Raw genomic sequence first — 23538 nt, 5'->3', positions numbered from 1 at the left:
CTCTTCAGCTCAGTGATCTCCTGCTCCAGCTTCTCCTGAAGCTCTTTGACTCGACTCACTTCACTTTGCTGCTGGGATCTGATCTGCTGCTTCCCATCAGAGCTTCTTTTGTGGAGGAGACGGATCAGCTCAGTGAAGATGTTCTCACTGTGCTCCACTGTTTCATCAGCAGACTGATGGATGGCCTCCACCTGCTGCTGAAGCAGCTTCACATCTTTCTCTCTGTCCTGGATTCTTCATTCACCATCTTCTGTGTCTTCTGTGTCACTAAGAACAGCAAATGAAGAAGTAAAGGAAGTAAATCAGATCCTGTATGTGTCCAATGAGTGTGATCCTGACCGTATCCAAACCAGTCAAACTTCTGCTTAGTTCAGGTTAAGTTGAAGGTTTAGTCAGTGGTGTTATTTATTTATTCATTTACAAATCCTCTGAAAAGTAGATCATAAAGCAACTGAAGTTTGGTGGATTAAAGCCTGCTGTTTAGAGCAACGTCACCTCCCAAACCCAACCCTGCCACTGGCTCTAAAGGAGAGGAGCCTGTTAGCGGAGGGCCCTGCTCAGAGTCCTGCTTTAGTGAACTACAGCAACCAAGTAAACCTGCCAGACTTCTGTTGGGATCAGACTGATCTATGAGGGCTTAAAGATTCAATAAAAAGAAACATGCAGCTGAACCTAAATAAAACTTGAACAGAGAACTTACAGGAGAGGTTTTTAATGCTTTTATGCATCAATCTTTACTTCATTGGCTCCCTCCATGGGATTCAAATTTGGAACATTTTTCTAATAAAAGAAAAAGATGTCAAGGGTCAGAAAGCACCTTTATTATTGTTTTACTCTGTAATTTGTAGGATCCATAAACTCATTTATCACCAGCTCTATCAGCATGGAGAGAATCCCCTTTTCTCCCAAAAGATCCCAGGTGCTGCTCCTGAGGTGTTTCTGTAAGTTTATCACACCAGCTGGTGAAATGATATGAGTCCCTCTACAGTTGTTGGAGATATCAGCTGAGATTCAAACTAAAAGACACATTTTGTGTCTGAAACTGTGAGAGACTGTTCAAGTGGGACTGAAAGCAGATTCAGAGGGTTGTGATGTATGTGTTTCCACCCAAATGATCTGATAACTGTCAGAGATGCAGCAGTGCTATGAAATCCACTTTAGAAGCTGCAGTTATTGGACACAATGAAAGCTGAGCATCTCTGTGGCTCAGAGGAAAACTGAGCAGCAAATGTTGTCAGTCTAAAGCTGAAATACTAAAGAATACTGCTCCTTATGTGGAACAAACCAAACTCCAGAGAAGCTGGAAGCACCACTGCGACTGAACTTGTGACATCATCACAGTTTACGCAACTTCCTCCAACATCTATGTCTCTTGAGGCCTTTACAAAATATATTTCTGACGCTGATTTTTCTGATGAAGTGCTTCGTTTTATTGCCACTTAAATGAAGCAAACAATGCCCTTGTTGTTTAAACTGCACCAGCGTTGATTTATCTCTGTAATGTCTTGTGTTCTGTTCTGGGTGTTCATTCATTACAGATTGTCCAAATAGTGAAATCTAAGTGAAAAGAAGCCCTGATATAAAGCAGAACTATTCATGATAAATGCTCTTAACCTGTTGTAGTTTCAGTGAATGTGATCAACACTCTGCAACTGGTGTATTTAAGGTGATTTCTATAGTTTATATAGAATTATTCTATAGTTTATATAAGTTACAAATGAGGATATAACGATGCAGCTAACAGCAAAGCTAACAATAAGCTACATAGAAGGAAAAGCATCAGCCAGGCTCTGTCAGAGGTGACAGTGTAGAAACAGAGTGCAGGCATAGAGGGAAGTACAGGTTAAGTGGTAGATTACATTTCTACACCTGAACAGGGACTTGAACCCTGGACCCTCAGATTAAAAGTCTGATGCTCTACCAACTGAGCTATCCAGGCCCTATGAGAGTGTGTCTGAGTGACAGCTGACATCTGAAACACTTCCTGAGTCCAAAGCTGTGACGCTGTTTTCTGAACAAACGCCTGGTTGATGTGAACTTGTGTTGCAGCCACTGAGCATAAAGAAGAAGGCCTTCATGGAGGGAAACAGGGAGTTAAGGAGGAGTGTGAAGAAAAAAGGAAGAGAGCAAGTCGGTGGGAAACTATCTGCAGCAGAACAGTGTGAGGGATGTGTGGTCAGGAATGGAAAAGCTCACAGGCTTTGGGATAATGTGGGATCAGAGAGATGGAAGAGTTCAGACAAACTCAGCATGCTGCTGCCTCCTGCTACAGACCTCACATCCTCCATGTACCAACAGCTTCCCTGCCACACCTCAGCACATCTACATGAAACTATCACATCTATAGGAAAATAAACTATCACCTCATCTGGATACAAATAAAAGAGATGATTGTGGATTTTAGGAGGAGCAGCAGTCAGCTGAACAGCGTCTCCATCCTCGGTGAAGAGGTGGTTGAGGATTACAGATACCTGTTACCGCTGAGCAATCAGTTCCCTCTGCACTGAGGATCATATGAAAGCAGCTCCTGCAGCTTCAGGTTAGTGTCACAGGGCTCTGAACTTTGTGTTAGTGCAGTTTGGCAGGAGCAGGTCCCAGGCAAGCTTTAATTATATTGCAGCAGAATGAGGTGAGTAACTGCTAGTCTATCCCAGTGCTTCTAAGTTTGGTCGCAGCATTACACTATGAATATGCTTTTAAGCTCAACAGGACTGGGCATGTTAAGGGGAGGTGGGGGTTGGACCCCACTGGTCTCTAAATGTACTCAGAACTTCATATGAGATGTCCCTGTTTCTGCAGGGTTTTGTGGATTTCTTGTGTGCTGATTGGAAGCATCACCTGCATTCCTGCACAAAGCAGTAAGCTGATCCCAATCAAAGCTCAGCAACTAAAAGCAGTTTAAATTGACTCGGGGTGTAAATGGAAGGCTGATCTTAATTCTCCATTTCCTCACCCATGTATTCAGTTTATGGGCAAGCTCTATCTAAGCCAACGTATCAGAAACCAGCTGGAACCAGTGGTTCTGCAGTACAGCAGCATGGCGCTCAGGGAGGTCAGTCTGGAGCTCCTGGCAGCAATTACCAGTTTGAAGATGGGAGCTGGAGCCTTTCATCTGACACCAGCGGCGAGGACGAGCCAGTCTTCGCTCCTGTGGCCGACGAGGATCAAGTCTACGCTTACAAATCTCGGTCCCGCTACAACAAGAAGCGTGTGCTGTTCAGCCAGTTCCGCTACAGCCCAACAGAATCTGAGCCAGACCACGGCAAAGCATCTCAGCACAAGGTTCCAGTTCAGAGCGGCTTCTGAGGATCTTTCTGGTGAGGCTCATTTTACTCTGCATGTGTGCTCTCTGTAGCTGCTGGTAGGTGACTGACTTTCTTTGTCTTGCAGATCTGCATATTCTAGAGGCATCGCTGCTGCTGCCGCTTGAATAAATGGCTTTTAACTTGAATACCTTGTTGCTCCATCAAATGGCTCCTAGCTGTCTCTGGGTCATCCAGTTGTGGGTTGGAGGGGGTAGTTGAGGGTCTGACAGGTTGACATGACTTAATCCTATAAATAAGCTGTTGGCATTAACTTAAGGACAGTATCTGCTCAAAGGTGAGCTTGTCAAGGTCTTGACGGCATCATCTTGGAATGCATTCCCAACTAAAAATGGCTGAAAAGCCAACTGCAGCTCTCTGACTGCAGTGGGTAAAGGTGTGGCCTTGAGCTCTATCAGAAGATTCCACTGCTGCATATTGTGCTGAGGGGGAAACCTTTCCACTCTGTAGCAATCCTCACCCTACAGCTCTGGGTAAGGGCAGACCCATCAGATGCTGGGGCCATGTGAAACCTGGACAGTAGTTTCTGCAAGTCCATGACCAAGGATGGCTTCATAACTATTTTCTGGGGTTGCAAAGGTCTTGTACTCTGAATACTTGTAATGAAGCTTGTGCTACACAAATCAAGATGTGGCAGCTACTTTTAGTGAAGTGGCTTGGGAACAAAATTTATAGGCTCACTTACTCACTACCTGGAAGTAAGTTGGATCAGGTGGTGGGCCAAACATCGAGTGGAGGACCCTGTTCATGACATCTTAAACACAAAGCTGAGTATTTTTTTTAAATCTATACATTACCATTGAGGTTGGTCATGGAAACTGAAAGGAGCCTCTCAGCCTCAACAGCAGAGGTGTGGCCAGAAGGTCATCATTGCCTATCAGGACAGCAGCATAGGACCTGCTTGTGAATATTAGCATGTAGGGAAAAATTAAAGCTGAAGAAAAGGCCTTTTGTGTTGGGTTGTTCAGGAGGTTGACCTGAAGCAGGTACCAGGTGGCCAAAAGGGCTGCATCATCAGTAGCTGCTCAAGCTAAAATTCAGGGATGGGAAGTATTTGTCATCTGTTCCCATTTCTTTGGTTGCATCTATAAAATAACAGTTTAACATGCATGAAATGGCATTTCTGCAGAAAATGGGTGATTCCCTGAGATGCATCTGGACCTTCAGCTGTTCAATGAAGCCTCATCAGAAATGGTCTCCATGGAAGGGTGGCTGTCAAGAAGCCGTTCATAAGGAGGGGAAACGGGGAGAAAAGGCTGAGCTGTGCCAAATGACACAAGAAGTGGACTGAAAATCAGTGGCAACAGGTCTGATGGAGGGATGAATCCTCCCCAGAGCCCGGGGAGGGTTAGAATAAATGTATTAAATAAATTAATAAATCAAACAACTCTCATGGATTCTGTTCATTACATCAGATTTTACAGATCAAACATCTATTTTGTTCTACATTTGGATGCAGGAAGGCGAGCCAGGTGTTGGAATATATTCAGTTAAGTCGTGAGCTGTACAACCACACAGTGGACTGTGCACAAAAGCATTCACTATCCTGTCTGGAACATGAACAAACATGTGTGATTAATACTGGGCATAATGCAACATCAAATGTTCCATCTATATGTGAGAATCAGATGTCTTACCTGGTCGTCCCTACAGCAAGGACGCTGCCTGTGGGGACTACTTGCACATAGTCGACATATACTGACATAATTAAAAGAAAAACTTCTGTGGACTTGTTTCCACACTTTAAGTCACTCACATTGTTAACCTGCAGGTTGCAGTTTAAATATGAACATGATAAAGTCTGGTCTTTGTTGGATTTTATGAAAGTAATTATGAGGACAGATGATGTGAACTACTGTAACAAATGTTAGTTTTCAGAATTAAAACAACCTGCGGATATAAATATTCTCATTTTCATAAATAAATATGAAGTTCAGGTGTGACAGTCAACATTTTACAGTAAAAAAAAAACTTTCTCAGAAACTTAGACCCATATTAAAAAAGAGCATTATTCAAATAGACACATTTTCCCTTTTAAATGAGTTAAAAATGTAACTTTAACTTCAGTGTATTTTCAGTACAGTTCCACCTCACTGATGGCTGGTAAAGCCTCCACAGTACAAAGAACAGAAAACAGTCGCCTACAGACTATAAAGTGCTCAAATGTCACATTTCCCATGTTGGAAGTTTGCTGTGTCACAGGGAGTCTGTGGGAGTCTTTGGTTGTTCTCACAAGGCAACAAGTTTTCAGCAGGAATGATGGAAATCCACAGAAATCATCAAGACAAATTTGAGAAACACTTCCAGATATGAACAAAATGATGGCACAAGGTGCTTTAAACATTTAACCTCCGTTATGTCCTGTTTAATCAAGTTCATCTGAAATAAATCTAAGATCTCCTCCATATCACTTAATAAAAGAGCAGCTCTGCATCATGTTGTCTCACGTTTCTACATCTCAGCTCAGATATTAATCTGAGCTTTAAACATCTCAGAGTGCGCAGAAGGCAGTTAGCGTGACTTTAGTAAGAATACACCCTCTGCTATGTTCCAAACACATCCATGCTTCTAGATCCTCTGGATGAGAGAGCTGCAGAGCTCCTTATTCCTGCCAAGGAGTCAACATTATTTTAGAGTCATCCCATGTTCATTCCTCACATGTTGCAACAAACCTTTTTAAATGTCAGACGTGTTCATTTTCAGAGCTGAATTGAATGCAGCACGATCTGACTGGGTCCCAGGTGAGGTTTATGAGTGTAATTAGAGCAGGTAGAGCACCAATATAAAGTCAGCTGCAGCCTCAGATGAGTTACAGCACAAATCTTCTCTCAACAGCAGTCACTAGATTGCTGTTTTTGACCAGTTTTATCTGAGTTGTGTTGCTTCTGTTTTGTCTTGTTCAACATGTTGTTTAAGGTTTTCTTCAGGTGAGTCTTCATGTTTAATGGTTTAGGTTTTTGTTCTCCTATATACTAAAGTTTCTTTCTTTTCTTTTGAAATCCAAACAGGATTTCCTGGCTTTGTGTCCTGCTCTTCAGCATTGGAACATGTTATCCCCCCCCAGAAAAGCAAGTATATCAACATTTAGGTGCAGTTTATATAAAGGCAGCCAACATGGGAAGTTGTTTAGTCTGGACATGCTCAACCCATGATGTTGGTAGGAATGAGAGGGAAGAGGGTCTGCAACTATATTAATCATGCAGCACCAATTCTTACAATATATTAGACTTCAGGTTTAATGACCCACTTGAAATTCAAATAGTCCTTTAGCTTTGTTTTTTGTTACTAAACATATTGGCAGTGATACAGAGGCTACTGACAGCATGACTAACCATGCTGTCATACTTTGCTTCAACTAATTTCTGGGCTCAGGTCAAAATAGTGGGTCCTCTGGCTCTGGTAGTAGCACCTCTGGCTCCGGCAGCGGCTCCTCTGGGTCTGGCTACGGCAGCGGCTCCTCTGGGTCTGGCTACGGCAGCGGCTCCTCTGGGTCTGGCAGCGGCTCCTCTGGGTCTGGGTCTGGCTACGGCAGCGGCTCCTCTGGGTCTGGCTACGGCAGCGGCTCCTCTGGGTCTAATGCTGGCTTTACTGCGCAGGACGCAGACTTTGCTCGTTTCCTTGCTGCCCTAATGAACTTGAAGATCGACAGTTCTTTCCCACAGTCTGCCTGGACCTCCGACCAGGTCCCTAAGGACACATCTGAGATGCGCACTGTATACCCTTCGTCCCACATCGTCCAGTCCAGCAATGGCTACCAACGAGCCCGCGACTCCAGTTCGTACGCCAAATACTCCCAGGATGCTTTTGACCACGTTGATGCCAAGACTGGGTCTAAAGGGCAGAAGTTGTACTAAGGTAAAGCTGGACTTGTGTCTGAAGTATTGAGACTCCTGTATCAATACTGACCCCTTCTGTTTTCTGCAGGTGACTCTCATGGACACTTCCATGGAGATTTCAACATGTGGCTGAACTCTGGCAAAATAAACTTTACCAATAAAATGTGGTTGTCTGTGTATCGAGCGCTGACATCAGTATACTTTAACTCAAGGTTTGTTTTCACTTCAGAGAGGATTTGAGTCTTCACCACACCCACTGAGGCTGACTCTGCTTTTGAAGGGCAAACTGAATACTTCTGCTTTAAATTCCACCACTACATGTTTCCTTCTCCTCATGGTTGACTTGCATTACACAAACCCAGACCAAAATAACTTGATGAAGCTCAATACAGTGGCCGTGCTTGACCTTGCACCATGTAGGTGTTTCAGTTAAATCTGCACTCGCTGGCCTTTTCCAAGCTTTAATTGCAAATGACTCATTAGCCTATGCTACGTAGCCTTGCCCCTCTGCTTGGCACCACTTGGTGTCTTCTGTGTGCTTCATCAGAGCCACACATCCCTCTAAACCAACTGTCTCAACTTGCCCCCTGTGTGTGTGCGGCCTTGTTCATCTCACCTGGGACAACAGCTAGAGGGCTATGACACTGCTTCATACAGACTCGGTCCTAAACATGGCATGGTCCCATGTTGGGATTTTCATCCTACACAAGACTTAAATCTCTCCCTGTGCTTTTGTTTTCCTGACTACCACCTGAAGTGCACGCATGTGGAAGATGCACTCAAATGCCCTTGGGTGCAAATCTACATGATCAATTTGGAGCTGGAAGCTGACACCCTCTCTACCTTTAAGATTATGCCTTAAACTTTGTTTAAATCAACAATGGTTAATGGGATTCCAATATATCAGCACAGTTATTTTACCAGAATTTATCGTTCAATGCACATAAAACAGGTTTCTAGGACAGCCTTCTTTCACCTTTGTAATATTGTTAAAATCAGGAACGTCCTTAGTGATGCAGTAAAACTGCTCCATGCATTTGACTTTTGTAATTCTTTATTGCATTCAGAGGATGCAACATCAATAGGCATGTTCTGGCAAAACCTGCCATTACAGATTGGAAAGGCTATTAAAGCACAATAGAGTGGTACAGGGTAGGGTGGTCAAAGAATATTCTACATTTGAATAGGTTTTTAAAAAAAAAAAAAAAAAAGTGAAAATTAATATTCGAATGTTGAAAAACATCTGCGCAGCCGCCATCTGCCTTGAGTCGGCACACTGCATGACGGGGTCAGGTCACAGGAGTCACACTGTCTGGTAAAGCATCACTGCTGAAAGTTGATTCACATGAAGATGGCAGAAAGTTCAGAGCCCAACTTGACTGCAGGCACAAAGAAAGTGATTTTAACCCCCAATAATATATAAAGGCCCACCTGGAAATATTTCAGATTTTGGTCAGTTGATGGAAAAATTTAGAAGCCTTGACAGTTGTATACGAGCTACAGTTAGTGTATCATTCGACCACCAGCAACATGAGGTTACATCTTGAAAATAGACTTGGCATTACATGAAACAAAAATGTTTCAACTTGAATAAACCACCTATACAAGTAGTGAAGTCTGTTAACTTTAGCCAAAAAAAAAAAAAAACCCAGGCAAGGTCATCATTTGACAAGACTGCTGAAGACAGCACTGGCTCAACTGTAGAAGAATATTTAAGGAGTATCCAGCCAAGTATTTCAAGCACAACCTTTGTTTGGCAAGCCTTCAGGTTGGCTACGTGCACTCAGCAACCTATAGAAGGGGTTGTGTCTGGCTGCCATGTACAGGTGTAGAGAAATGGCTGTAAAGGATGCTGTAGCTGATCGCTGTAGTCAATTGAGCAACTAACACTTCCATAGCAATTCCTCTCAAGATACAGAGCTTTGAGAAGCCATGTTTGAAACCAAAAGCAGAACGCCCAAGTCACATATGACAGGCGATGCCTGCCATTTGCCTTGAACCCAGATGGTGTACACAGGCCATTGTTTCCCTCAATCATTCTGAAGCAAGATCATTTGACAAGATTTTATTCAAAGACTAAAAAGAATCTTGTGCCGTTGGATTCAGCTTTCCAATCTGAAACAGAACCAGATTAGTTCAAGCATTGAGATAAAGACATTTGCAGGTACCACTCAACATACCCTCTGCACATCATGTTCAGCTCTAGCGGGCACTTGGGAAGAACTTTTTCTGCTGCCCAGAACCATGGCTGTCAGTAATATGCTCCTTCAAGTAGTGGACATCCTGAAAGTAGTCTTTGCCCTTCTCATGCTGCTGGCTGAAGGTGCTGTAGGTTCCAGAGGGGTACAAGCCGTACAAAAGCCTGTAGTCAAAGTTAGGAGATCCACCCACACCAAAGCGTGGCACCAGTACAGTTGCAGATCCCGGTCCAGACCCTTGGCGGTCATCTGGGTAGCCGAATTCCTCCGTCTGCTGCTGGTAATTCCCGAGTTCAGCTTCCTTGGTGACACTGGAGGTCTCCCCTGACTGGAGGACAGGGCCAGGTGGTGACAGAGGGGCTGCAGGGAGACCGTCAGTGAGGCTGAGGGCTTGGGCTGACGCATCCTCAAAGACTGAGGGAGCAATAGCCCACTGGGTTTCTGTGTGGAGACATTTCACAATTAGTCCTTTTCACAGCAGAAGTTCTGAAGCCACAGAGTCTTAACATATTCTTAACTAAGCAAGATTTGCTAGTGACTACATGAAAACACAGACACCTTTAGGCTTCCAAACATATTTTGGGCCATCTACTCTCCAAGCAGAAGATTTACCTTGTGGTCCAGATTGGGCAGCTCCAGGTTGCAGAGCGCCAGCGTCAGATCCTACGTCAACAGGCACATAAGTGACAGTAGAGTATCCTGTTGCAGGCAGGCCAGAGCTCAAGCTGCTCAATGCTGGACCCGTCTGAACAGCCTGTGGGACACCAGAAGCTTGCAAAGCCATTTGCACGGGCACAACGGAGCCAGAGCTGCTGAATCTTGGGTCTGCCTGAAGAGCACCTTGGACAAGGCCAGGAGCTTGGACAAAACCGGGAGCTTGGACAACTAGTTGCGTTGGCACAAGTGAGCCATAGCCACTAAATCTTGGGTCTGCCTGAAGAACAGGTTGACTTAGACCAGAGGCTTGCACAGGTGTCGCCATATAAACGTCACTGGAAGCAGTGTAGGGCACGGTCACCGGGCGGCCAGCGGCTGCTCCCTGGTAAGAGCCAAAATTACCTGCAGCTCTTGTGCCGCTGCTGCTCTGGCCTGCTGATTTTGAACCTGGGTGCATGAGAACAAGTTTAGCAGAAGCTGATTCAAGCAAGCATGTAATGTTTTACCACAACAGATGATAGCACACCTTTAGTGGGAAAACCCCATGTAGCAGCAGTCAACAAGGCAAAGAGGGAAACCCTGAAATTATGTACAGCAAAGAGTAAGAATGCAATATTAACTAATGTTTCCAATCAATCTAACAAAAACTGTAAAGACAGCTTGTGCTTATACCTCAGGAAGAACCCAGCAGCTGTCATGGTGAAAACAAGCTATGAGAGGAAACAGCAAGGGTGAAGGTTTATAAATAATGCCACAGACCAGCCCAGACCAATCAAAGCTTAACGTGCTAACAACAGACAGCTGCTTGTGAGGGACTATCAGGACAGGTGGACGCTGGAGGCTCATCTGGTTGGTCTGGTATCAGCCTCATTGTCTCCTCTCGCCTCCACCCTCCTGTCTGTGCTAAAGGCACTTAGTCACTGCCAAATATTTTACTGTCGTAAAATAGCTCTACCCAAATTGTCGTAATTCTCAGATTTTCTATTTCAGTTAAACGTAGAAGCTGGAAATAACATCCTAGATGTTGAGTTTTCACACCGACCCACTCACACATTTAACAAGTTAACTGAGGCCTGTAGAGTCTGAGATGTAGCTCTTATTGGTCCTTTAAAGGAGACATGTTTTGCCCTTTTTGGTACAATTTCCCGAGGTCTTACTGAAATGTATGAGACAGGTCAGGAGCTCCTGGTCTTATTGGCCAAGTTTTTCCCCCAAAAGTGTATTTTATTTCCTAAACATGATGCTTTTCTAACTTTAACCCAGTACTTTTAATGTTTTACACCTTTCGACCAAGTAGTTTTGGAAAAAAAGGTGAAAAACGAATGAAGGAAACAACGGTCTCACAGCAGTTCAAAGACTGGTGTCAAACACAAGTCCCGTGTTTAGGAGATGGTTGACTGTCCTCTGCATCCTTTTTAATCTCCTGACTTGGTCAGTATTACTTGTTGATAATCCAGCGGTGCAGGATGATGTTTCCTGTTAGTTTTGGCAGAACTGGTGCTCAGCTGCTGGCACAGAGGAATAACTGGCCCAGCAAAGAGCCTCCAACAAATAACCAACCGGATGATCCAGAACTTCCTGCAGCTAAACAAAGAGAAAACAGAGGTCATTGTCAGCTGTTAAAAATCTGAGCTCAGCTTCAGGCTGTGATGTTAAAAAGCACAAACCAAGCAGGAATCTGGGTGTTATTATGGACTCAGAGCTGAGCTTCAGCAGCCAGATCAGGTCAGTTAGGAAGTCAGCCGACTATTACCTGGAGAATATTTCCAGGATTAAAGGACTTCCTTCCCTGGTTACCTGTCAGATTTTATTACTCATTTTAAAAGCTTTGAATAGTTGGACGGTTGCCTCTGTCTATGATCTGTGAACTCCTTACTCCCCTGATTGCTGCTCACACGGCCCACTGTTTAATATAACTGACCTGTTCATTAGATGGAAATGAATCCCTGCATACTCCTAAAAACAACTTTATTTTGAGGCTTTTTCTTCAAATTAAAACCCCACTTTCATAATTACTCGGGACTCTTTGCAAAATGCAAATAAAGCCAGAAAGATATGATCTTAGAACTATTAAAAAGTTCTATCTAATTAAAATAGTGCGAGTTCGGTGCCATCTGTTGGTTAGCTAGGAAATAGTTTTTGAATTGCTCTGTATGAATGAATTGGATTCATTCTGAACAGTATTATAATTACAATGAATTGAACTCCAATTGGCTTGAATTAGACTTTATTACTGAAGTGCCCTGAGATGACATTTGTTGTAATTGTAATAGTTTATTTTGGCAACATTTAAAAAAAACTGACATTATTCTGTCTTGGGAAACACTGCTGGTGGAAAACATGATACTGGCTGCTGAAAAACTGGCAGAAGTGGACCTTCCAACGTGACAGTGACAGGAATTAATCAGCTGAAGTCGTCCAGAGATTAACAGAGAACACAAATCAACATTCTGGAATCCGGACTTCACTTCCATCCAGAATCTGTGGTTGGAACCACAGACCAGAAGAGACAGAACAGAAGCCTTCACAAAGTTGTGATGTCATCACTGTAGTGACATCACAATCGATGTCATCTCTGATCTTGTTTGACATCACAAAGTTTATACAGGCCAGACATTTTCAATGCTTTTTCACAGCTGGTCAGGAGTTTATCTGAAGAAACACGTCCAGTTTTTGAAGCAGATTTGAAAGTCACAGCAAACGGTTTTCACATCGCCTAAAACAGTAATTACTATCTTAAATAGTCATTTTAACAAGCACTTAGAAACAATGCTTACTTACTATCTTAAAAAAATGTGATGTTAAGTACTCATAAACAACAAGCAAAATGAGTCAAACCAAGAAATCATCTCCTCCACTTCAGTGGTGTGACATGGCAGACGACGATTTGGCCGAGGGTTTCTACACGTGTCCCATTACTTTTGGCAATAAGGAAAGTTATGAGGAACCCACCAACTGTTGGAAAAAGAACAATCCCAGGTCTCTGCTGCAGCTGGGACTCCTCACTCAGAGGATGTCCAGCTCCTGCAGGATCATCTCCAGGCCTCCGTAGTTCCTCGCGTCAAGTGGAAGTTTCCAGTTTCACAAACCGAGGGGATTCCCTCTAACGCCTCTGCTGCCGACCGAGATTATGGATCAGAGAAATGACAGAACTCTTACCGACAGAAGAATGACAAGATCAGCTATTTATACCATGGGATGGATATTCTCAGGACAAAGCTGCTGAAGAAACATTTCTTTCTGACAGGAGAAAAAGACAGAAGAGTGGCAGCAGTGGCGTCATTAGGCCTATTTTAGGGGGGCTTCAGCGCCCCTTCTATGCCATAGAAGAGCAGCGGAGTTATGTCGCTATAATAATGTAAAAGATTACGGCCAAGTGTTTAAAAAAGACATAAATGACAGCGTACCTTTTGACTTTCTTCTCTTTCATTAATATGGTAGAGCTCCCATAGTCGATCCCCTATCCCACAGGTCGAGACCGCCTAGTGGCCTGGCGAACTTCCGTTGTGTTTTGAAGTTTGCAGCGTTTCTGTCTTGCATGTGTTTTGATGTTTGCAGCGTTTCTCTCTTGCATGTGTTTTGATGTTTGCAGCGCGTTTCTCTCTTGCATGTGTTTTGAAGTTTGCAGCGTCTCTCTCTTGCATGTGTTTTGATGTTTGCACCGCGTTTCTCTCTTGCATGTGTTTTGATGTTTGCAGCGCGTTTCTCTCTTGCATGTGTTTTGATGTTTGCAGCGCGTGTGCTCCGGTCGTTTTTGTGATAGCCACATTTTTCTCTTGCAGCATTTTACTGTTGGATTTGTGTCGCCGTTTGCAGCGCGTTTGCACGTGTCGGCCACCGTATCCAGCCCCCCAGCTAACAACAGAAAGTACCATGTAATTAAAGGAGAACTGCGGTATTTTCAACATTAAGCCTCATTTATGAGTCGTCTGCAATGTTTTAGAACCCCCTCACCTTTTTTTTTTATTTTACTGCTGTATTTGCCTAATTTTGATTCATCTCAACCTGCTTCAGAATGGCAAGCATGGTGCATGTCCTAAAAGGTCCGTAAAAGCACCATAAACGTCCGTTTTCAAAATCATCAACTCACCGGAGTGGTTACTGGTGTGCACTGGTAATCCATATCAAATTTTGTTGCGAAATGTTGCTTCTGTCGTGTTTTATTTGACATTTTGTAAATGTAAATGTTGTATTGAAGACTGGATGTTCGTTGATATTACTCCGCCACCGAACCCGGAAAGAGAAGATGTTTGTAGTTCTCTCGCACCGGAAATGCAAACCAGGATAATACACCTAGCAGCATGGTTTGAAAAGCACAACTGGTTAGAATATTCAGTCAATCACAATACAGCTTTCTGCTTCCCATGTAAAGTGTTTGGCAAAAACATCAAACATGATAGTTTGGTCAGTAGTGGTTGCAAGAACTGGAAGAAAGCTTTAGTCATCTTTGGCAAACATGAGGTTGCACAAACACATAAAGACAGTGTTGTTGCATGGAAGAGCTATCAGGCAACTAGAAAATAGGGAAATGTTGCACAGATGATAGCATCAGCAAATGTGAGTGAGATAGAAGAGAGAAGAGAATATCTCAGGCGAATTGTTGCAGTCACTTCTATGTTAGGGAGACAGGGACTCCCTTTTCGTGGCCATGATGAAGGAAAAGACAGCACAAACAGAGGGAACTTTCTTGCGTGCATGGAGCTTTTGAAGGAATTTGATCCTTTTCTGCAAAAACATAACCCCCCATCAAATGCTCAGTATACCTCAGCAACCTCCCAGAATGAGATGATTGACTGCTGTGCCCAGGAAGTCACGAGTGTCATTGTATCTGAAATGACAAGGTCCAAAATCTATGCCATCATGGCAGATGAAGCAAGAGATGTCAAATCAGAGCAGTTAGCTGTTTGCGTCAGGTATGTGTCAGATGGGGCAGTGAAGGAACGTTTCGTAGCGCTCGCGGAGATGAAGTCATTTGATGCCCAGTCCATTGCAAAGGAGCTGCAGCAGCAGATTCAAAAAAGTGGTCTTGCAGAGCTTAAGTGTGTAGCACAAACTTATGATGGTGCAGCTGTCATGAGTGGGACCACTGGAGGTGTACAAGCACATTTAAGAAGGCTCCCCCCTGATGCTATCTATGTGCATTGTTACGCTCACAAACTCAACCTGGTGTTGTGCCATACTTGCAAGGTCATCCCAGAGGCTGTGGAGCTTTTCAGCTTGTTGGAGTGTGTTTACTCTTTTTCAGCACCTCCCTAGTGATTCATCATAAGTTCATGGAGGCTCAGACAAGGCTTGGATTGAGAACAGTTGAGCTTGTCCAACTTTCAAACACTCGCTGGGCTTGTCAGTTGCCGTCAATCAGTGCAGTGCTTGACACAATGTCTGCCATTTTGGAGTGCCTTTCTGCTATTAGATCCCCCATGGCTGTTGGTCTCAGAGCAAAGCTCTATAAGTTCTCAGCAGTCTATGCAATACTGATGTTTCAGGCCCTTCTGTCTGTAACCGAAGGACTCCACAAGCTCCTTCAGAAAGAGACTTTAGACCTGGCAGAAGCTTTGATCTGCAAACAAGCAGTGCGTGACACACTTAAGGGAAAACGCACAGATGCATTTGCCACAGAGCTTTATGACAGAACCAAAGCCCTATGCCACACACTCAGTATCCCTGAAGAAGGTGCCAGGACAAGGCATAAACAGAGGAAAATGGGTGATTTTGTGCACGCAATGAATTGAACAGCTCAGACACATTGAAAAGAGAGTTACTTTTCCCGTGTGTGGATAGGATGGTTGGCGAGCTTGAGCAAAGATTTTGCAGTGTAGATGCAGGGCTACTAAAAGGCATCCAGGCATGCAGTCCGAAATCTGAGAACTTCTTGAGTGAATCACACTTGAATGAACTTGCAAAACACTACAGCATTGACCTGAAAACAGAGGAGGTTCTGGTGGCCAGAAACTTTCTTGCCCGGAAAACAGAGGCTGGATGTTCATCCAAAGATATGTTGACTGTGCACAACCTCCTTTATTCAGACATGTTTCCCTCTCTGAAGGCAACCATCCAAGTTGCTTTAACAGTGCCTGTAAGCAGCTGCTCGTGTGAAAGGTCCTTTAGTGTACTGCGCCGGCTGCACTCCTGGCTACGCCAAACAATGGGTCAGAAAATACTTCACAGTCTTGCAGTCATGTCGATTGAAAAAGAGGCACTTCAGCACCTAAATCACAATAGAGTGATAGACGCCTTTGCCACCCTTAAAAACAGACGACATTCTTTGATGCTTCCACCCACCAAGTAACTGCCAATTGTAGCCATTTTATTTTAAAATGGTGTACTTAGTGAGAACACAGTGCTTTTTTTGCATAGTTTTGTATAATACATGAATAAGAAGCATTGGTTAAATACGGCACTGTAACTATGTGGGTTTTTTCTTTTTGTTGTTGTTGTTAATGCTGTAAACATACAGTACTTCCTGTGTTTGTTGTTGTACTGTACTAAAGATGTTGTTAGCTGTTTGTGAAATTAAACGTTCGCTCACATCCTGTGCATCTCCTGGGGGCTTAGAACCCCCTGTCCTTAAAACCTAGTGACGCACCTGAGTCCAACCTATGAGGCTATAAATGCAAATGATAAACCGGAAATCGAGGCTCTGTCTGACGGATTCCTGCGAGAGTTCTGTCATACCGAGACCAGCGCTGAAATACTTCACTTGTTGCCATCAATAAAGACTTCATTTTCACTTGAATTACTCCGGTCCGTTCTTGAGCTTCCAATCAAAAGAACCGAATCTAACACAGCACACAACTTGACATGCAAAGCCGACGAGAATGGGATTGGAACCCATGCGTGCAAAGCACAATGGATTAGCAGTCCATCGCCTTAACCTCTTGGCCAAAAATGGGGCAAAAGGGACTACATGGCAAGGGGAAAGAAAAAAGGGGGGAAAGAGAGAGAAAGAAGAGGAGGAAAAAAAACTATATATTTTTTATCTACTCTTCTATCTTCTCAACATTGTTTACACACAGTTCTGCACTTGTTGCAAGGTTTATCATCACTTTAATTGTCATGTCTCTTGTGGGATACTTGCAAGCCCCTTTCACACTGAGGAATAACCCGCGTTTAATCCGCAAATTTAGCGTGTCCGCTGTTGCGTTCACACTGCCGACCTGGGCTGCCGCGTCAACTCGACTCGCCTTTCGACCCGCGTCGGACCCTAGTCTTTTTTGAAAGACTCACTGTCCTGTTATTCAAGAGGAAATTAAATAAAAACATGAAGGCTGTTTTTGGCAAAAATTATTAACTTTAATTTAACATACACTATATACATATCGTTCAGGAGGTCAGGAGTGCATTAAAGTATGTACATGCCCGTCCCTCCTGTCTCACTGAAACAGAACCGAACAGAACAGAACTTTTGGCACCCTCACACACATACTCACTCACTCACTCACTCACTCACTCACTCACTCACTCACTCACTCACTCACTCACTCACACACACACACTCACGCAGCAGCTCCCACACTGCGCACCTCAGCTCTGGCCCTGTCATATATCCACGCCAACAGACAGAGAGACGGACCGGAACAACCCAGAGACAGACAGACAAACACCAGAGAATGACAAGTAATGGAGACATTAGCCGCTTTCGGACTGTAGGAACCTTTGGCAGTTCTAATAACCTTTTAATCCGCGGGGCCGTTTTCTCCCGTGTTCGGACATACAGGAACTCGGGGCCATCTCCCTTAGTTCCTATAACTATTTAGCTTCTTCTCCAAGGTCGGGTCTTTTCATAGTTCTATAGAACGAATCTAACGGAGGTGTGTGGTGGTCGGTAGCTACGCCCCATGTCATGCTATCACGGCTGAAATGTTTCCTCATAGACACACACACAACCGGCGGGTGTTTAATAAGTTAAACTTACACTGGTCTCATTTGTCTGCAGCGCTCTGCTCTCCTTTCTTCCTTCATGAAATGAAAAAGTATCGTCTCCTGACTCTCTCTGTGAGCTCTTCCAGCCTCGATATTAGACGCCTGATGTGATTGTCCATGAATAATATCACCATCATGCAGACCATGAACACGGTGGCCTCCCCGCTCTCCATATTAGCTTCTTGGTGGTGTTTTTTCTACTCTCCTTACTTTTACCGTTTTGTTTTGTGTTTGAATGTAGCGCTAAACGGCTAACGGCTAACACGTCACTGAAGCAGACGGCTGCGCGCGGCGCATCAGTCCCTATCAGGTCCCGACTCATGTGCGAATGCAGACTGAAACAGAGGGACAGTTATCAGAACAAAATTCGAGTAGGACAGTTCTGATAACTGCGTTCCTAGAACTACTCTGTCCGAAAGCGGCTTATAGGCCTCCACTCTTCCTCCAGCCATCCAGGGTCTGTCCTGACTCTGGACTGTACCACCGCCCCTTTAGCTGGGTGTGTCCAGTCTGTTTGTTTTTGTCCTGGCCACACACTTTGCAGGTGTAGTGGTATGTCTCCTTTTTCAGCCTCTTCCGTGGCTGTTCCCCCCTTGCCATTCGCTCCTCATCCTCCTGGGCAGCTTTGTTCAGCATCCAGGCAGGTTGCCTTGGCTGGGCACCTGGAAGGCACTCTGGAGGAGCTTGTGGTTGAGGAGCCTGAGAAAAAGGAGGAGCATGTGTAGATGGAAAGTGGGGAAATGGGGGAGCATATGAAAAGGGAGCTCGCTGGAACGGAGCTGGCCCAAATTGTGGAGGGGACTGAGGAGGTGGAGGTGGCGGAGAGATGACTGCAGGCTTGTTTGAATGCGCTGGCGGGGGAAAGCTTCGCCCTCGTGGTTTTCTGGCTCCTCAAAGGTCATCTGTTCGTGTGCATGTTTCACAGGGGCAGCCGGGAGAGTGCTGATTGGAGGGAGAGGCTCCTTGGCCAGGTACAGCTGTTGAGGGAGAACAGTACCTTTCAGCAGCATGTTCCTGTCCTTCCTCTTGTCCCTCCTAAGCAGCCTACAAGACAAACATTCATTATTTTATGTGTGTAAGCCTATCATCCCTCCCTAAGGTTATTACATACAGTGTATCACATATTTTCCAACAAGCATGCAGGTGGAGGGTTTTCTTGGTTTTTCTTGAGGTTAAATATTGATATACATTTATATACAGTATATACTGTCTTAGCTGTATGGGGAAGGTAAATGAAATAACACATACCATGCAGAGACCGTGGTGTTGTTCACCGGCACCAGAGCCAGCGTCGTCTGGACCAGGACAACCCTGCTGTCCTCCAGCAGCTGTCTATTGTGGCTGTACACACTCACAGTCCACTGAGGCATGGGCAGGGTTTTCCGTTCATGTCCTTGGGCCTGTTGCGTGACTGCTCGAACTCCTTGGCCAGTCTGAGGCAGACACACTCACTGACCCTGTGGACCCTGTGGGGTCCTGGGCTGCTTGGCCGTGAGTCATATATATTTTGTTGGAGAGAAGTATGATATGATCTGGACTGTGAACAAGGTTGTAAAGCAGCAAAGAACCAAGTGACAATGTCAGTAGAGATTGCAATAAAGTAATTTACACTTAATAACATGTGCTGTCTCTTAATCAATGATTTGCAAAGAACCAAAATGATAGAAAGCACCTCTCTGCAGCCTGCTGTCCAGGAGCAGAGCCACTCGGCTTCCTCGGTGCTCTCCACGGTCCTCCTGATGCCCGTGCTTTCTTCCCTTCTGGGTGTAGCTAAATGGTGAAAGAGACATCCATATTCTTCATCCAGCCCATGGAATGTATGTTTAATTCTGGTGTACAAAATAATTACTATTTTGTACCTTGTCCATGGGATGGAGAGCTGTGTAGTGGTGGACTATTTCCTCCTCCTCCTTGGCTGACAAGGCTGTGATGGTGCGATTCAAGCCTAGTAGGAAGGATGCTAGGACATCAACTGCCTCCCATCCTGCAACACCTCGAGTCACATTGACTGGTCTGAAAAGTGAGAAGTGAGAAAAAGAATAACCAAGCAAACAAATGTACACTCTTGTTTCTAACATGTGAGCCATGCTGATTTTACATTCATTTATCTTATTAAAATGTAACCACATTTACTTCAGTTAAATATTGTACTTTAGAGTAAGGTGTTACAGAAAGTGTTATTGACCTCTGTGACGAGGGGTCCGGGTTCAGCGTCACCCATCACAGCACTCTGAGGACCTCCTGCAGTGCCTCTTCAGTTCCTCTGGGCTGATGGATGCAAGGAGCTGTTCTTCAGTTGGGGGGTGTCCGCTGTGGCTGTTCCTCCACTCCCATCTCTTGGCCTGCTTCAGGCGTTGAGAGAGAGAGAGAGAGAGAGAGAGGGAACGAACACGAAAGCACACAAACTTTTCACCCACCTGACTGGTTGCAACAGTCCCGGTCGACGTAAATAACTTCAGGCTCAGCTTGGCCAGCGTTCTGGTACCGAGTGACGATGCCCTGGCACAGATCCTCCAACCCTGCACCTTCAACCGTTGTCAACAGAGAGTTTAACACCTGGCCAAACTCATTTCCAATGTTGGTCATCCAAGCAGCACTGTCCCCGATCTCGCCAGCCAGCTTCTTGGTGATCTGTAAAACACAATACAAGCACTAAGAAGTAAACCAATTTCCTGTAATTATACATGTTCTATTATATATACTTTTTTACTGTTGAAACCCATACCTTCTTGGTCAAATCCATTTTGAGAATTCTCCCATAGGTGGATGTGATGACCCCCTTCATCTCATCCACATGGCTGAGGATGTCGTTGGAGTGGACAGTCTCAAACCACTGGGCGAGTGGAAGGGGCTTGAAGAGGAGACCCACGACAACCACATACACGTGTGTTCACCCTTAACATGCAACGGTTACAAATCATCATTTTCATGAAGGACTTCAACTCCTGAGACAGACCTAAGTTATGGCGATCAAGAAAAAGCTTATTTTTTGTTTGTTAGAAATGGTCAGTCTTCGAAATGGGTCAGAGGAAGGAGTTGTGTCTTCAGAGATCAATCTGTGCAGAAGTTCATGTGATCAACGACACGTCTGGACTTTGTTTTATTTCACCAAATGGTCTAAGGAACTTGTGCTTCTTTCCAGGTTAACTTTTAACAACCCTGGGTCAATAATGTTATCGTTGTCGGCAGGACTCGAACCTACGCGGGGAGACCCCAATGGATTTCTAATCCATCGCCTTAACCTCTCGGCCACGACAACAAAATACATGAGTGTTCACCTCTGACAGGCAAGTGTTACAACTCATCATTTTCATGAAGGACTTCAACTCCTAAGACAGACCTAAGTTATGGCGATCAAGAAAAAGCTTTTTTGTTTGTTTGTTAGAAATGGTCAGTCTTCGAAATGGGTCAGAGGAAGGAGTTGTGTCTTCAGAGATCAATCTGTGCAGAAGTTCATGTGATCAACGACACGTCTGGCCTTTGTTTTTTTAATCAAACGGTCCAAGGAACTTGTGCTTCTTTCCAGGTTAACTTTTAGCAACCCTGAGTCAATAATGTTATCGTTGTCGGCAGGATTCGAACCTACGCTGGGAGACCCCAATGGATTTCTAATCCATCGCCTTAACCTCTCGGCCACGACAACGACATGCATGCTTGTTCACCTTTGACATGCAAGTGTTACAAATCATCATTTTCATGAAGGACTTCAACTCCTGAGAAAGACCTAAGTTATGGCGATCAAGAAAAAGCTTTTTTTTTGTTTGTTAGAAATGGTCACTCTTCGAAATGGGTCAGAGGAAGGAGTTGTGTCTTCAGAGATCAGTCTGTGCAATAATTCATACGATCAACGACACGTCTGGCCTTTGTTTTATTTCATCAAATGGTCAAAGGAACTTGTGCTTCTTTCCTGGTTAACTTTTCGCAAACCCTGGGTCAATAATGTTATCGTTGTCGGCAAGACTATAACCTGCGCAGGGAGACCCCAAAGGATTTCTAATCCATCGCCTTAACCTCTCGGCCACGACAACGACATACACGCTTGTTCACCTTTGACATGCAACGGTTACAAATCATCATTTTCATGAAGTACTTCAACTCCTGAGAAAGACCTAAGTTATGGCGATCAAGAAAAAGCTTTTTTTTTGTTTGTTAGAAATGGTCAGTCTTCGAAATGGGTCAGAGTAAGGAGTTGTGTCTTCAGAGATCAATCTGTGCAGAAGTTCATGTGATCAACGACACGTCTGGCCTTTGTTTTGTTCATTTAAATGGTCCAAGGAACTTGTGCTTCTTTCCAGGTTAACTTTTAGCAACCCTGAGTCAGTAAAGTTATCGTTGTCGGCAGGATTCAAACCATCCATTGCCTTAACCTCTCGGCCAAAGATGGGGCAAAAGGGACTGCTACAGAGAGGAAAGGAAAAACAGATAATTAGCACACTTCTACACCAATTAAACATGTTTCAACCACATTAGTGTCTTTGTGGTAATATCTTTCAATTTTTAATTAAACTGATTTATCCTTTACTTAATACTTTTTACATTTTAAATGTATGTTAAATTTAGCAGAGAATCAGAATTATGACTATTTTAGTTGTTTATACTATTACTATTGAGGTCCAACAGAATTTATATGATACATCACAAACAAACAGGGCTGGACTGGGGAAATTTTTCAGGCCGGGCATTTTTAACCAAGACCAGGCCACCACCAGGTATTGAAGGGGAAAAAAATTAAGTGCGCTGTGAAAGCATGTTTTTTTTTGGTCCCTTAACCACTGTTTCCACTCACTAATACAAAATTATTATGACTTGATCAGGTGCAGTGACAATGCATCCTTGTTCATATTTCACCAAAAATCATTCCCTTCCAAACATCAAAACCAATCAGATAAAATAGATATACAGTATATAAATATCACTGCAAATATTGAATATAATTTTTTTGAATAAATGTTATTTTAAATCATTCAACAAAACTTGGATTTAAATTCTTCTTTTTGTTTGACAGTCCACAGGTCTGGCCAGTCACAACTGATGTCTACAGAAAAACAACAAAAATGATGCATGCATCACACATCTCACACACCCACTCACACTATTGTGATCACAATATTCACCAGCAGGACATACGCATCCCCCTCTTTACATTAACAATCTGGGCAAAGTGAGGCTCCACTTCTATAAACTGGAGATGCATTTAGCTGCCTTTGAATACTCTGACCTGGTGGTGGTAGCCTGGCTCCTTGTGTCTGCCCACACTGACCTGCTTCAGGTTGGGGGCTGCCAGGGCTGCTGGTTTAAAACCAACTCCAAGCCTAGCTGCTATAAAATTAAACGAGATCATGTAGGTCAGTCAGTTTAAGTACCTTGGCTAAAGTTATACTTTTAGACCTTTATAATAACAAAAAAGCTTTTCATCAGTTTCATCTAACGTTACAGTTATGAAATCCTTATGAACTGTGTTGATTATATACTTACTGAATGATATTTCCCCCCCCCCCCCCCCCCCCCACACACACAAAATCCCAACACAGTGGTATGTTACAAGTTTAAGGTTTCTATGGTCCAGGCAATGGGCCATTAAACAACCATTCAAAGAAGAAT

At 44.0% G+C, this 23538-nt stretch overlaps 3 non-coding genes across 3 annotated transcripts; all 3 read right to left on the bottom strand.

Annotated features, from left to right (window-relative positions):
• Positions 1–1866: 1866 nt before the first annotated feature.
• On the bottom strand, positions 1867–1939 carry trnak-uuu (transfer RNA lysine (anticodon UUU)). The gene has a single exon. It is a non-coding gene; the product is annotated as a tRNA-Lys (tRNA).
• Positions 1940–21114: 19175 nt separating this feature from the next.
• Positions 21115–21196, bottom strand: trnas-aga (transfer RNA serine (anticodon AGA)). The gene has a single exon. It is a non-coding gene; the product is annotated as a tRNA-Ser (tRNA).
• A 302-nt stretch (positions 21197–21498) lies between these two features.
• Positions 21499–21580, bottom strand: trnas-aga (transfer RNA serine (anticodon AGA)). Its single transcript has one exon. It is a non-coding gene; the product is annotated as a tRNA-Ser (tRNA).
• Positions 21581–23538: the final 1958 nt, after the last annotated feature.

The sequence above is a fragment of the Odontesthes bonariensis genome, chromosome 11 (assembly GCF_027942865.1).
Source record: "Odontesthes bonariensis isolate fOdoBon6 chromosome 11, fOdoBon6.hap1, whole genome shotgun sequence".
Lineage (NCBI taxonomy): Eukaryota > Metazoa > Chordata > Actinopteri > Atheriniformes > Atherinopsidae > Odontesthes > Odontesthes bonariensis.
This window is presented reverse-complemented; position numbering and strand designations above follow the sequence as displayed.